This window comes from Sciurus vulgaris (assembly GCF_902686455.1).
Source record: "Sciurus vulgaris genome assembly, chromosome: 18".
Classification (NCBI taxonomy): Eukaryota; Metazoa; Chordata; class Mammalia; order Rodentia; family Sciuridae; genus Sciurus; species Sciurus vulgaris.
Window position 1 is genome coordinate 25027630 of NC_136479.1, and position 13690 is coordinate 25041319.

Sequence of the window (13690 nt, forward strand, 5' to 3'; positions counted from 1 at the left end):
AGCAAACCCATGGGGAACAGCCCCAAAACACGGACCCTGGAGCCTCCTGGTGAAACATCCTTGTCACCAGCCCCAGGAACCCATTGGGTCAGGGTTTCTAGACCAGCACAGACCTGGCACAGGCCAGGTGGGTTGGCTTACCACAAGACAGAGTGGGGCAGGAGAAGCCTGCAGTGGGGAGACAGTGCACTCAGGCCTAAGACTGGAAGCGGTGCAAAAGGAACACCTGGAGGACCAGAGGGTCCAGACATAAAATCCAGCAGCAAGGAAGAGAAGCTCAGCAGGAATTTGGACCACAAGCTCAAGATATTTTTCAGAAAGTAGAGCTAAGGGACAAAGTGATATGAAATTGAAGAAAAAAGATTTTATAAACCATGGATGACCACAGATGATTGGATCAGGAAGTCCAATGGGAGTTTAGATAGGAGCTTAGAAAAAAACAGAAAGAGAGAGAGAGAGAGGGAATGGAGGGGAGGAAACCATTATAGAACCAAATCAAGGACTTCTCCAGAACTAAAGGAGGGGAGACTGAGATAGTTTCACCATAATCGGAGCCTGCAGATTCCACATTTTGGGTGGGAACAAGAAGCCTTGAGACCTGGGGCTCACACAGAAGATGCCAGTCAGACAGTTACAGAATCATGGGCGGAACAAACAACATCCCCAAAACCCTGCAAGGAGGAGCTTCCACTGAGGATTTTTGAAGTCACATGGAGGTCTGGAGACCAGGACTCACTGAAGTTCAGGGGACCCTCTCAAACAGCAACCACATGAGATGCTCAGATGAGGCGGACGCTCACACAAGTTTCCAGAATGGGGCAAGGCCAGGAGGGTCTGATTCCATAACCTAGTGTTTAAACTTCAAGACAGCATGGTTGACCACACTCTCCTGCCATGTGGACAGATGTCATATTACTGGGCATGTAGCAAAAGGATCATGAGCGAGTCCTGGCTTAGGTGACCAGACTTACTCCAGCTCCTTGTTGAGGGCTTGCAGTTTCTTTTCTCCCTCTTTTTTTTTTTTTTTTTTTTTTTTTTTTTTTTTTTTTTTGCTTTTCCCCAGTAATTGTACAGTGCAATGGTTTGGATTTGGAATATCCCCAGGGCCCATGTGTTAAGGGTGTTGTCCCCAGTGTGGCACTACTGGGAGGTGGTGGAAGGTGGTGGACTATGGAACCCTAGGCCCTTCCTCTTTCTCTTTTGCTCCCTGGTCATCAGGCAAGAGGTTTCGCTCCCTCCCCACGGGCCCCAAGCAACAGGGCCTGTGATCATAGACTGGATCCTCCAAAATTGTGAGCCAAAATGAACTTTATAAGTTTATTGTCTTTAGTTCTTTATTATGGTTATGGAGAATTGACCAACAAGTACAAGAATGGTCTGTGAACACATACTCTGCACACCCATGTCGTGCAGGAGAGAAACCCAAACACGGAAGTGCCAGCTGTGAAGCTCAGTGTTGGTGGGCTATAGGGGTGCCCTCTCCTCTTGTCCTCACAACGATGCAAGTCGCCTGGCTTCAAATTTGTCAATCTGGTGGCCACAGAAGAGGGCAGGGAGCTTGTAAAACATGTGTGAATTCCCAGGCAGCCCATGTGGTCCAGGGTCTCCCCTGCAAATCACCCCCCAACTCCCGCCCATTCTCCAGGTACTTTGTTTGCATTTTTATTGTTGATTTGCAGGCTTTCTTTTCTATAACTAGAATATTAACTCTGTTGCAAATACACTCTCCCATTCTGTGTGTTTTAACTTTTCAGCACTGTCTTTCCGTGCTGGGCCTCTAATTTCCACATGGACAGATGGACTCATCTTTTTCTCTGTGGCTTCTGAGGTCTGTGCATGTTTGTGAAATACACTTGCTGATGCAGAGACTCAGTCCTGTGCACCTCCCAAAACTGTTCTTAGAAAAGGCTCTGCCAGTCCTCAGAGACTGTGTGGATAAGCTCTAGATTTAATGAAAGGTCAGATTGGCCTACCCTGGTGGACACTGTAACCCAGGATACCCTGACCACTGACCTTGGGACCCCTGAAAACTGAGGAAAAATTCCATATTCTCCCCCAAAGGAAGCAACATTCTGATCCCTCAATCCAAGGGCAAGCTTCATACCTGTCCCTTCATACATATCAGAAGCAGGTGACTGACATGCAGAGTTGGAGAGTGGCCTTCTAGGTGCCTACTGGGATCCAGGGAACAGAAACCGTGCCCCCAAGGCATGTTCTGAACTCCAAAGGGCCCTTGGCACCCTGCCCTCCCCTAACACATGCCCACAGGCTGTGGCTTCAGCTCCTGGCCTTTCTTGGCTAGATCAACCAGCTGGTAAGATGGGCTCCACCACACATGGCCGTCCCAAATGGTTGGTGTCCCACAGTTTGCAAGGTGACTGAACAAGGATCATGAGGAACCTGCCTCAGAGTAAAAGTCATTCGGTCCTTGTAATGAATCCATTTCCCTCCTGTGGATTTTGTTTCCCCAACTAAACATTCATTTCCCAGAGAGTAAGGACCCTGGCTCACATTTCTCCCATTGCCTGAAGAGCCGAGCACACGACAGTGTTTGGGAAAGGGTGTCCTGATGTCCTGCTGCACCACCTGCACCGGTAGCTTCTTGGGGACTTGGGGACTGAAGTCTCCCATTGCATGTTCCTTGTCTACAAGAATGATGCCCAAGATCAAGGGCACCAAGTTCCTAGGCTGTGTCCCCTGAGCCACCCCACATTCCCTTCCAGGACTCCTATAGGACAAGGTTCAAGGACCAGAGCTTATTTTCTCACCTAAATGGGCATATTTGCCTCAGGGCTGCTGCAAGAGTTCCATGAACAGAGCTCATGAGTGGCCAGAGGGTTCACCCTGCCTTCCCCTTGTGGAGGAGATGGAGAAGATGACCCCATGCCTACTGCTGACCTCTGACTGATGGCTCAGCAGTTGCCCCACCGCATTGTTCTCCAGGACCAAAGAAATTGGCTTCCTGATTCAGAGGCCAGATTGCTGAGCCCATTACCAGGAGGGCTGTGACCTGGGCTGGCACTAGGTGACTCCACACTCTTCTTTCCTGAAGACTTTGCCAAGCCCGGAGCTCCAGGGCTCTGGGAGAGCGAGGCAGTCACCCACTGGTTGGTGAGGATGGTGGAATGAGCAGCAAAGCAGAGGCCTTCTTGGCTGGGATGGGCTCCAGTGGCTCTGTGGGAAAGAACCCTGATGGCCTTCAGTGACAGCCCAGCCCCACAGGGAGCAGTGGGCAATTGGGACAAACCAGCTGCCCTGTCAGCCTCATTGACTCCCTGTAACACTCCTCAAGATGGAAATTTCTTCTTTCTTGCTTTGCAGAAGTTGATGCAGGAGAACATGGTGACAGTGAAAACTGGGCCTATTCCAGGTCCAGCAAGTGCATCTGAGTGTGACCCTGGATTACTGCTCGGGTCCCCTGAACACCATGCTCTGGAAAGCGAGCCAGCAAATGGGCACTGTCCTCACTGTGCTCCACACCAGCCATGCACTGAGGGAAAGCTCAGCTGTCTTAAGTCATCGAGATGTGCACTCTGAGAAGCCCATGCATCCACACCACTTCCTGACCTCTTGGGGCCAGGCAGGAGTAACCACCCTTTATTCCTGAACCAGGGCTCACTCCTCACAGGGTGAGGGAGGGCTGGGCAGGGAATCCTAAGCTTGGGGTTCTTTTTAGCTCCATGACATTCCCTCCCTGAAACATTTCCTCTTTGGCAGGAAGGGTACCTCCACCATGCATATGTGGCAGGGTGGATTTGTGGGGTCCAGGGCCTGGACAGTGTGAAGGGCCAGTGGACTTGGAAAGATTCTCATGGAATGTGCATACATGATATACATAAGTATTCATGTATGAGTATGTGTGTGCATGTTGTGTGCAAATGTAATAGTGTACATGTGCTTATGTGCATGTATGTGTATGCATGAATATGTATGGGTATGAGTGCACTTGTGTGCATGCATGAGTGTGTGCATGAGCAGATATGTATGTGTGGACATTATGTGTCATCATACATGCAAGTGCACAAGCATGTATGTGTGAAGACATGCATGTAAATGCACACATGTGACTACAACTGTGTTCCTGATCATGTATGCGAGCACATGTGTGAGCATGTGTCTGAGCATATAAATATGTGTGTGCCTGTGTGGGCATGCATGTTTTTGTGCTTGAGCAAGTTGTATGTGCAGGTGTGATCACATGTGTGCACAGGCATGTATGTGTTGTGTTAGCACATGTGTGAATAAGCAAATGTACGTGTGAGTAGTTTTTGTGTATGAACATACATGTCCATGAGCATGTGTAAGTGTGCACATGTGTGTGCATGAATACTATAACTATATGTGCAAGAACATGTGTACGTGAGCATGCGTGTATGTAAACTCATGAGTATATATGCATGCATATGAGCATGGGTAGGCATGACCATATTTGTACATAGGCATGACCATATGTGTGTAAGTGCATGTGTGTATGAGTATTATGTGCATGTGTGCATATGAGCACAGATGTGTACATGAACATGCATGTATGCATGAATTCATGTGTGCGGACACATAGTAAGTGTGTGGACTCATGTGTGCTGAACACAGGTGTTTGCATATATGGTATGTGAGCATGGGTGTGCATAAGCATAAATACATGTATAGGTGCATGAGCACATATGTGTGTGTATGAGTGTGTGTGTATGCATGTGTATGCATGTGTGTGTGTGTGTGTGTGTGTGCGCTTTAGAAGACACAAGTTTTTCCTTTCTCTGTCTGTCCAGTGATACCAAGTGCTTCACTTTGGACCTAGGAAAAACACTCATCTCAAGGGAGAGGGGACACAAGTCCAATGGGATGGGAGAAGTCTTCCCACGTCATGTTTTAGTGGATGTCTCTTACAAAGAACAGATCTGGCTGTTAAGATGCTCCATTCAGGAAAACCTCAGCCACTCCCTTGTGTGGGCATCAATGGGGTCTTTGCCATAAATGTACCTCCCATCACCAGTGAGGATACTTGACCTGGCATAGCCTCTGGGTCAGCATCTCCCAACCCTGGGCCATGACCCCTCCTGAGGACACATGCCTCCTGCTGTCCCAGGCCCCGCACGCTCCTGTTTACCAGCACTGTCCCTACGTGCTGAATGGGCCTACAAAACTCTTCTCTGGAATATTAAAGTACTGAGGACTCTCATGGGTATGTCCCAGGGCAGAGCTGGCCCAGGAAGTCCACAATTTTTAGCACCACATAAAACCATTGCACCCAGGCCTCTTTTGAGCTTCATGGCCTCTCTGCCAATGGTCAGCCTGTTAGCTCAACCCCACTCTAGTTCATCAAGACCTCAGGACATCTTGGGAAACCAAGTCCTGCCTCCTCTTCCCTTGGCCAGCAGGCTCAGCCATGGCCATGGTGGGGGCTCAGCCTAGAAGGTGCTGGGCACCGCCTGCCACAGCCAGCCCCTCTGTCCGCATTCTCTCTACACCCAGAGAATAGAGAGGCCCACAGCTTGCTCAGATTTTAACCCAGCTCCCGCCTGCTCCCTTATCCAGCCACCAAGCCTGGGGCTCAGGGACAAGGGTTCCCAAGAGCCAGCTCTCAGCAAGTCACCCAGGACCCCACCTCCACTATTTTTCTAATGGTTAACTGGCATAATGAAAACAGGTGATAATGAGGTTTCTGATCCCATATCGGCCTCTCAGCCAAGGCGCTGTGATTGCCTGGAGCACAGAGCGTTCCACTCGGTGGCCTGCGCAGCCGACCATCCTTTCATCTGCAGCCAAGCTGTTCAAAAAAGAGAGCTTTTTCCCAGACCAAACGCCCTTTGCCAGTGCAAATTTTGCAGTAAAAATAGAAAAGGAAATTCTTCTTAATCTGCTGTTTCATGTGTGACAAGCGGTTCCGTGGTGGGACAGCGGCCCCAAGAATGTGCCACCCTCTCTCTAGGCCTTACTGCCTCCCCCGGGTGAGTGAACACGGCTCGCTGAGGCCCTTTGTGCTCTTCAAGCAGCCGGCCACAGTTCTATTGTGGGGACCAGAGACTCCAGGCTGGGGTTGCCCACATCCCCTTCTCTTTGATCTGAATCTGGCACCGAGGATGCAGCCAGCCACCATCTGAGCCTCTGCTCCCCAGGACTTGGTTCCTCATAATCCAGTCCCTGACCCTCAAGCAATTGTTCACAGATCCAGACCTGGCAGCACAGCCCGCTGTTCCCCCAAACCAGACAGCAAGAGGACACCCAAGAGAAGATCCAAAGTCTGCTCAGGAATAGTGAGGACAACCGTCAGGCCTCCAGGGTCAGGCTGCTCTGTGGCCCATCTCTGCATTTGCCCAATGCCCTTTATGGCCAGGTGTGTCCTGTCTCCCTAGAGGGCCAACCTCCTGGTCAACCAGTCTGGGAACCAGGAACACATTTTACCAAAAATAACATAAAAAAAAAAAAGTTCCAGTGGATACTTTTTGAAGTTTCTAGGATCTGGGCTCTGTTGTTCTAGGATGTCGCTAGCTGAAGGAGTAGATAAGTGAGTGAGCAAGCGTGCAAACGGTGCACAACCCTCTCAGGGTCCAAGGGACCATGGGGAGACCTCAACATCTTCTACCTTGAAAAGTGGCTCTAGCTGCAGGACTCAGGACTCACACGGACCCCAGTTCTGTTCAGGACGCGTTCTTCCAGGGAAAGGATGACCTTGCTCAAGTCCTGCTTCAGGTGGCCCCCACTGCCTCCCACTCCTGCAGGATTTCTGCAGGTTTTGGTTTTTCCCACCTGCACTCACATGGGAGGGGACTTTATGCAGGGCTGAGCTCCACTGGCCTGGTCTCGACAGGACTGGCTGCCCGAAGACCCTCCAGCTCCTGCCGCCCAAGCAGGTTGCTCATCCATCCCCTCCCAGGGAAATCTCTGTCAGGTGCCAGTTTCCACAGGTGGAAACAGGAACTCGTGACACAGAAAGGAATTATTCCAAGTTGGGGTTCACACTTCCATAGCACCTATGCCCAAAAGCCAAGGCTGACAGAGGGCTGGCATGATGCTTGATGGGTGTTGGGGGGTCTTCCTGCAGGTGGAGCAGTGAGCAGGTAGAGGTAGAGGCATGGGAAAGGGTCCTGGGAGGGGCACACTGCACCTGTTAACCTGCAGCACTTCCCCAGAGCCTCCGCCCTGCCCCCAACTATCTCCGTCCAGAGCTGCTGTTGTTAGGAGACCAGGATATCTGGTTTAGAATGCACACGTGAATCAGCGACCAAGTGGGTGGCCCACCCGCTGTGTGGTGGGATGCAAGGAACCTCATCCAGCCTGCTGCCAAGGAGCTTCCTCTGCCAGAGGAGATGCTCCACAGCTGCACAGCAGGAGTGTAGAATTCTCAGGGGCCCACAGGCACAGGAACCTGGGGAAGGAGAGCAGATGGGTATGATCCAGGGCCTGCTTAACACTGCCCAGGGTGTGGGCATCCAAGGGGCATTGGGTGACAGGGACATCAACCTCAGAGGCAGCCTCCCACATCTGCAGAACTGGAGATGGCTGACACTCACTTCTGGGAATGAGTGATTTATGAGTGGCCCTTCGGTCCACCAGGAGAGATCCTGTAGTCCAGCTACTAACCACCAACTGGTGGCTCCAGTGTCCCAAACCCAGGTCTGCTTCAGTTCAACAGAGCAGAGAGCCCAACCTTCTGCAAGGTATGTGGCTCAGGAGTTAAAATCCTGAGCCTGAGACCAGCCAGGTAAGAGTCAACGAGTGCCATGCCTGTCAGACACCCGGACCTCAGGATGCAGTGTCTGGAGAGAGGACTTGAGAGATGGGAAAACTGAGGCTGAGAGGCAGAACAGGAGGTGCTGACCACAGCTCCATCTCCCCACAGGACCGCTCCTGGGAAGATGTGTTACAGCTGGGCGGCTGTGGAGAGGTGGAGGGAGTCTCCTTGAGATGCAAAGTTCACTCGCAGTTCACCACTATTCTAGTGCTGTGCCCTGGAAATCCTTTCCTTGGCCGTGGGAAAACCTCAGCTGAGCAGGAGAGAACCCAAGTGAGGCATGAGCGAGCTCTAGTCCTGTGGACCCAAGGGCTGGCGAAGGAGGAGAGAGGGAAGGGAAGGGGAAGGGAGGGGCAAGGGAGAGGGCGGGGAGGGGGAGGAGACAGCAAAGGGGCAGCTGGGGAGGGGTGGGGGAGGAGCTGGGGAACAGGCCACCAACTTTCAAGGCAGTGCCTGGGCCAGTGCTATACCAGCAAGGATGGGGCAGGCGCCTCCCAAGAGAGTCTTCAAGAAGAGGGCCAGGAGGCAGGGGTGGGGTTTCTAAAGAACATCTCCTTCCTTTTCTGACACCTCACTGTTTACCTCTGACGTCTCACCCCTTCTCAAGAGCCTTCTGTGGCTCCCACTGCCTGTGACTGGAGTCCTGGTCTTCCCAGAGGAAGTGGCATTTAAACAAGGCCAGGCAGAGGGGAGGAGGACAGCCAGCCAGGGCGTGGGAACCAGTGAGCCCAGATCCAAGGGTGTGTGTGCATGGCCAGAGCAATGGGAGAGAGTGCTTTGAGGACGGAGGAGACAGCAGAGGCCGAGAGAAAGGCCCATCCTGAGGGCAGCAGGCTACACAGGGGATTTGGCTGCTCTGAAAACCCCAGAAGGAGGAGCTGCCGGAGGTGCTGCCTGACCCATGGGAGGTAGCTACCTGGCTTGGGGGCAGCAGCTTTCTGAGAAGAGTTTTTTTTTCCTTTTTTTTCCCAGCTGGAAATGCAAGCTGGAGAGGTCACCTCACCTGGCACGTGGCAGGACGTAGCCTGAATTCAGGAGGAAGGAAGCACAGGCAGAAGGCAGCGTGTGAGGTTAGAGAGAGCTGCCTGGCCAAGCATCCACTTCGAGCCAGGACATGCCGGCAGCCAGCTCCCCTCGCCCCACTCACAGTCAGGACTCTGCCCACCTGAGGCCCAGCCCACCCCCTCTCCACACACCCCTGAAATCCTGGCTTCACATTCACTCTGCACTGTGTCACCTCTCTGTCTTCACTGCAGGTCAGGGCAGGACCCTGTGGGAGAAGGGGTCCATGAGCTGGTGACTTGGGTTTGCAGTCTAGTATCTGCTTTGAAACCAGCTGAGTACTTGGGCCGTGTAGACAGAGGGACACTTCTGCTTTGTGGAGGACCTGGGACATGAGGCTTGGCCCCCAGGGAACTGTCAGACAGTGAGAGGAAATGGGGCTTGTGCCAGCCCTTGCAGCAAGAATGGAAGGTGCTCTGAGTCTGGAATCTGTGTGTCCCCCCACCCAACTCTCAACTTCCTTGTCTGAGCGATGGAAACAACAGCCTGTTATGAAGCCCACCTTATCAGAGCCTATAGATATAGGTGCTCTCTAGAGACTGCAAGGATGGATGGATGGATGGATGGATGGATGGATGGATGGATGGATTGGATGGATGGATGGATGGATGGATGGATGGATGGATGGATGGATAGATGGATGGATGAGTGGATGGATGGATGGTGGAAGTGTGGGTAGATGGGTAGATGGATGGATGGATGGATAAATGGATGAGTGAAAAGGTGGATGAGTGTACAGGTGGATGGGTGAGTGTGTAGAAGGGTGGGTGGGTGGGTAGAAAGTTTAATGGGTGGATGGTTGCATGTGTGGATGGATAAGTGCAAGGGTGAAGTGGGTGAGTGGGTGGGAGGGAGGGGCGAATGGTAGATGGTTGTGTGGGAGTGAATCGTGGCTGGGTGGCCAGGTGGAAGGGTGTATTAGGTGGGCAGATAGGTGGAAGTGTGAGTAGAGGATAGATAGATGGGTGGATGGATGAATGGGTAACATACTGGTGTAACAGAACTTCAGAAAATTTAGAGACAGACAGTTAGGGACTCTCATTTGGAGGGCTGGGGATATAGCTCAGTGGTAGAGTGCTGGGTTCAATCCCCAGCACCGCAAAAAAAAAAAAAAAAAGGGCGGGGGGGCTCTCATTTGGTTCAGTAGCATTTCCTGTCAACTTGTGTAATGCATCAGGGGAAGTCCATGTGAAAAAAAAAAAAAAAATGGAGTCTCCAGAAGAGAACTTAGGATATATCACAGCAATTTCTGCTGCTGATAATTACTTGAGTACTTACCTGATGCTGGAGAGTGAGTCAGTGAGAGTCCTTATTCCTCTTGCACTGAAGCAGACAGCAATCATAAGACCTGCCCTTGACCTGGGGAGTGGCCGTGTGGTGAAGCCAGGCTGTGGGAGAAGCCTGTGTGGCTGTGTCTGAGCCGAGCTGGTTCCTCTCTGTGTTACCCTCCATGTGGCCCCAATGTGTGTGGGCTCACAGGGGGCATTCCCACACAAAACTCAGGAAGATCTCCATGACACAGTGTTCCACTCACCTAGATTTGTCACCAGAAACAAAGATCCTCCTCATTATTAAGAGAAAACAGTTGCTCAGGGCCAGGTCCAAGTTGAGGCTAAAGGGCCAGCTCAGGGAGCAGTGTCAGAAGCTGCCTCTCATTGCAGAGCCTCAGGTTTCTCAGAAGACCTGGTACTGTCCTCACATCTGGTGTCTGCTCCAGTCACAGCTGCTCCTCATGGTTCCTGGTCCTTGTGTCTCAGACTTTAGTGAAGCCCTGACCTTGAATCATGGGACAACTCAGCAATGGTAAATTCTTTCACATTTTTCAGTCCAGTCTCTGACAGAGAGATTGCAACTGTCCAGTCCGTCGCATATCTTTGGTCACTTGTTCTCTGGACTTGGTGTCTTCCCTGGATGTCAGCTCTGGCCAAGGCAGAGGGTTTGGAGACCTGGAGCCCAGAATTTGAGGCTCCAAACTGTGGAGGAGCAAGAGACTTCTGACTGAAACATCAGGGCACCTGTAATGTGTTCGGGACTGAGCAAAGCACATGACTTCAGGACAAGAGACGTGGCCCGTCCAACTCTGCAACTTCCCTCCAGTTCCCTGAGTTTTCTGTATTTAGAGCCAGCTGAGTATCTCTTGTCCTCACTCAGGTCACATGACACAGCGCCTGGGTCTGAAAAAAACAAATACATCCCCGAAAATCTCTCTACAGCTACTCTGCCCTCCGGCCATCTCCAGAGGCTGCTCTCCATGGCCCAGACCCAGCATCCTGCCCACAGCAGTTCCTCCTCCTCAGTCACTGCCTTGCCCAGGATGGGGGCCACCAGCCATGTGTGGCCGTTGAAACTTTAATTAAAATCCAATAAAATGAAAAAGCCTATTTCCAGCGTGACAGGTACTGTGTTAGGTGGCTCACACAGGACCTTGCAGTGGCAGTTCTGCTGGACTGCGCTTACCTGGAATATTTCCCTGGCCTAGATGGCCTCTGCCTGGTTAACACCGACTCCTCCTCCACTCAGCTCAGAGGCATGGCCTCCAGGACGTGGCGTTCTGCTGTCCTCCTCTCAGTATGCTGCTAACAGGAGTCCCAAGTCATGGCTGTAGGGCCTCCTCAGGCAGCATGTCAGGGGCAGGGATGTGGGGCTGGGGATCAAACCCAGGAGTTCACACATGCTAGGCAAGTGCTCTACTACTGAGCTACACCCTCAGCCCTTCGTATTTTTTATTTTAAGACAGGCTCTTACTGAGTTGCCCAGACTGACCTCAGACTAGGGATCCTCCTGCCTCGGCCTCCTGAATCTCTGGGATTATAGACATGGCAAACGTGCCCAGCTTCTCATCAATTTTTATTAGGATGGAACCTAATGTGCATGGGAGTGTTGTGTTTGTCCTGGCAGCCTGGCATCCAGCAGGCCCAGCATACATCTGCAGGCCGTGCAGGGGTAGCGTTGCTTGGCAGCTCCAAGCAAAGGCTAGGGAGGACAACACCTCTGTGCCCAGAACACAAGCTGGGCCAGTTGTCTTCATGCAGACCCCTGTCCACCGTGACTTCCTCCTGGTGTGCCCAGAGCCCTGGCCCTCTCCCTGCAGCAGGCTGTGTGGCTTTGCCCCAGTGCTGAGCTTGGTCAAACTTGGTGCTTTTTGCTTTGAAGGAAAAGCCCTTCCCGACACCTCCTGCAATGGCCCAGATGGCCTACCTGGGCCCTGGTATGTATCCAGCACCCTGGGCCTTAGTTTTCTCCTCTGTGACATGGGGTAATGGTCCCAGGCCCATTCTTAGGAAGGCAGGAGGACCATATGGCCAGGGGACAAGAACAGGGAAAGCACGTGGTCCTCTGAACCCCTGGGAGGAGCAGTCATTGTTACTGGTTCCACATCAGGAAAAGAAATCAGCACTGATGGTCCAGAACTCCTCGGCAGCCCATGCCCTGCTCCTGGTGAAGACAGTGAGAATAGGAGGCTGGGCAGAGCACAGGAGGGATCGGGTGGAGGGGGTGGGTGGGGATTCTGCTACAGAGGAGGTGGTAGAAGCTAAGCAGGCAGCCCCTCTCCCACACCAGAGCAAGGGGGCAGAAGACAGGGGCTTCTGCTTTAAGCCAGAGTAGACAGTTTTCTTAAAGGAGCAGGAAGCACATGGCCCAATGGGGTGGGCTTTGGCCTGTGAGAGCAGGTGATGGCAAGGAGGCCCAGGAGCATCAGTGACCACGGACCAGGACAGCACACGGGAACCAGCCAAGGGGGTGGCAGGGAGGCACCAGGAGTGGCTGTGCTCCTCCCTCCCCTGGCTCAGCAGAGGACATGGACGGAGGCTTCCCCCGACCCAGGACTGCTGATCATACCTGGCCTCCAAGCCCAGCCTGACCCTCCTCCAACAGGGAGCTACTTGGAGTGGGCAAGGGTCTTGGGGGCTCAGCACTGCCAAAGGAAGGCAGTGAAGTTGGCACTCTCCAGGGCTAGCAGGAGCTCTGTGCCCAGCTCCTGGGAAGGCTGGGGAGCTGCAGTCCCCTGATGAACCCAGCACCCACTTACTGGCGTGTGACCTTAGGCAAGAGGCTGCATGGGGCTCAGGTTCTCATCTCTGGGATGGACAGGATCAATACCCCCTTCTCAGTTCACTGGGAAAGTCAACCAGAGAATTCACAATGCCAGGGATAGGGGACTCATAAGTGGCCTCAAAACCATAGTCAATTCATTTTCCACTCAAGTCCACAGTGTGCAACTAAGACAGAAATTGTGGAGATACGTGCCCGTAAAGCCCCTGGGCTCCCAGCCCTATCCTGGCTAAACTTGGGAGTTCGCGGGATACACGGTGGCTTCATTTCTGGGGTGGTGACAGAGTCCCCTCAAGTCTAGGAGAGGGGATCAAGAGCACCTGTTCTGCAGACAACTCTGCTATGGCTTAGATATGGTTCGAGTGTTCCCAGAATTTATAAGTTGAAATCTAATTCCCACTGTGAGGTGTGACGTGGTAGAAAATCCATCTGACTACGTGTTCGGAGGTGAGTTCTGGGAGCTGCTTAGGATTCAGTAAGTCCCCAGGTGGAGCCCCCGTGACTGAATCCTGGTGGACTGTGAGAAGAGGGAGAGACCAGAAGACACACACACACAATACACACACACGCTCCCTCTCTCACCGTGTGATGACCTGGGCCACCTTGGGACTTTGCCTGCAGGAAAGCCATCAAGATGGGGCCCCTTGACCTTAGACCTGCAGAACTGTGAGCCAAAATAAACTTATTTTCTTTTTAACTTATCCAGTCTGTGGTATCGTGTTGTTAGCAACAGAAAACAACTAGCACAAACACCAGGGGGAGGGGAAGGCCTGGCTCCCCAGCCAGACTCCACATGGCAGGACTGAGACCTGAGAGTGGCCTCCACAGTGTGGGCTCTGGCCCCCC

The 13690-nt window shown here is 52.4% G+C and overlaps 1 long non-coding RNA gene across 1 annotated transcript; it reads right to left on the bottom strand.

The window, feature by feature from the left end:
• Positions 1–1950: 1950 nt before the first annotated feature.
• LOC306650193 lies at positions 1951–10624 on the bottom strand. The gene is made up of 3 exons (XR_013760824.1): positions 10070–10624; positions 3038–7363; positions 1951–2786 (listed from the first exon to the last, which is right to left on the bottom strand). It is a non-coding gene; the product is annotated as an uncharacterized lncRNA (long non-coding RNA).
• Between the last annotated feature and the right edge of the window lie 3066 nt (positions 10625–13690).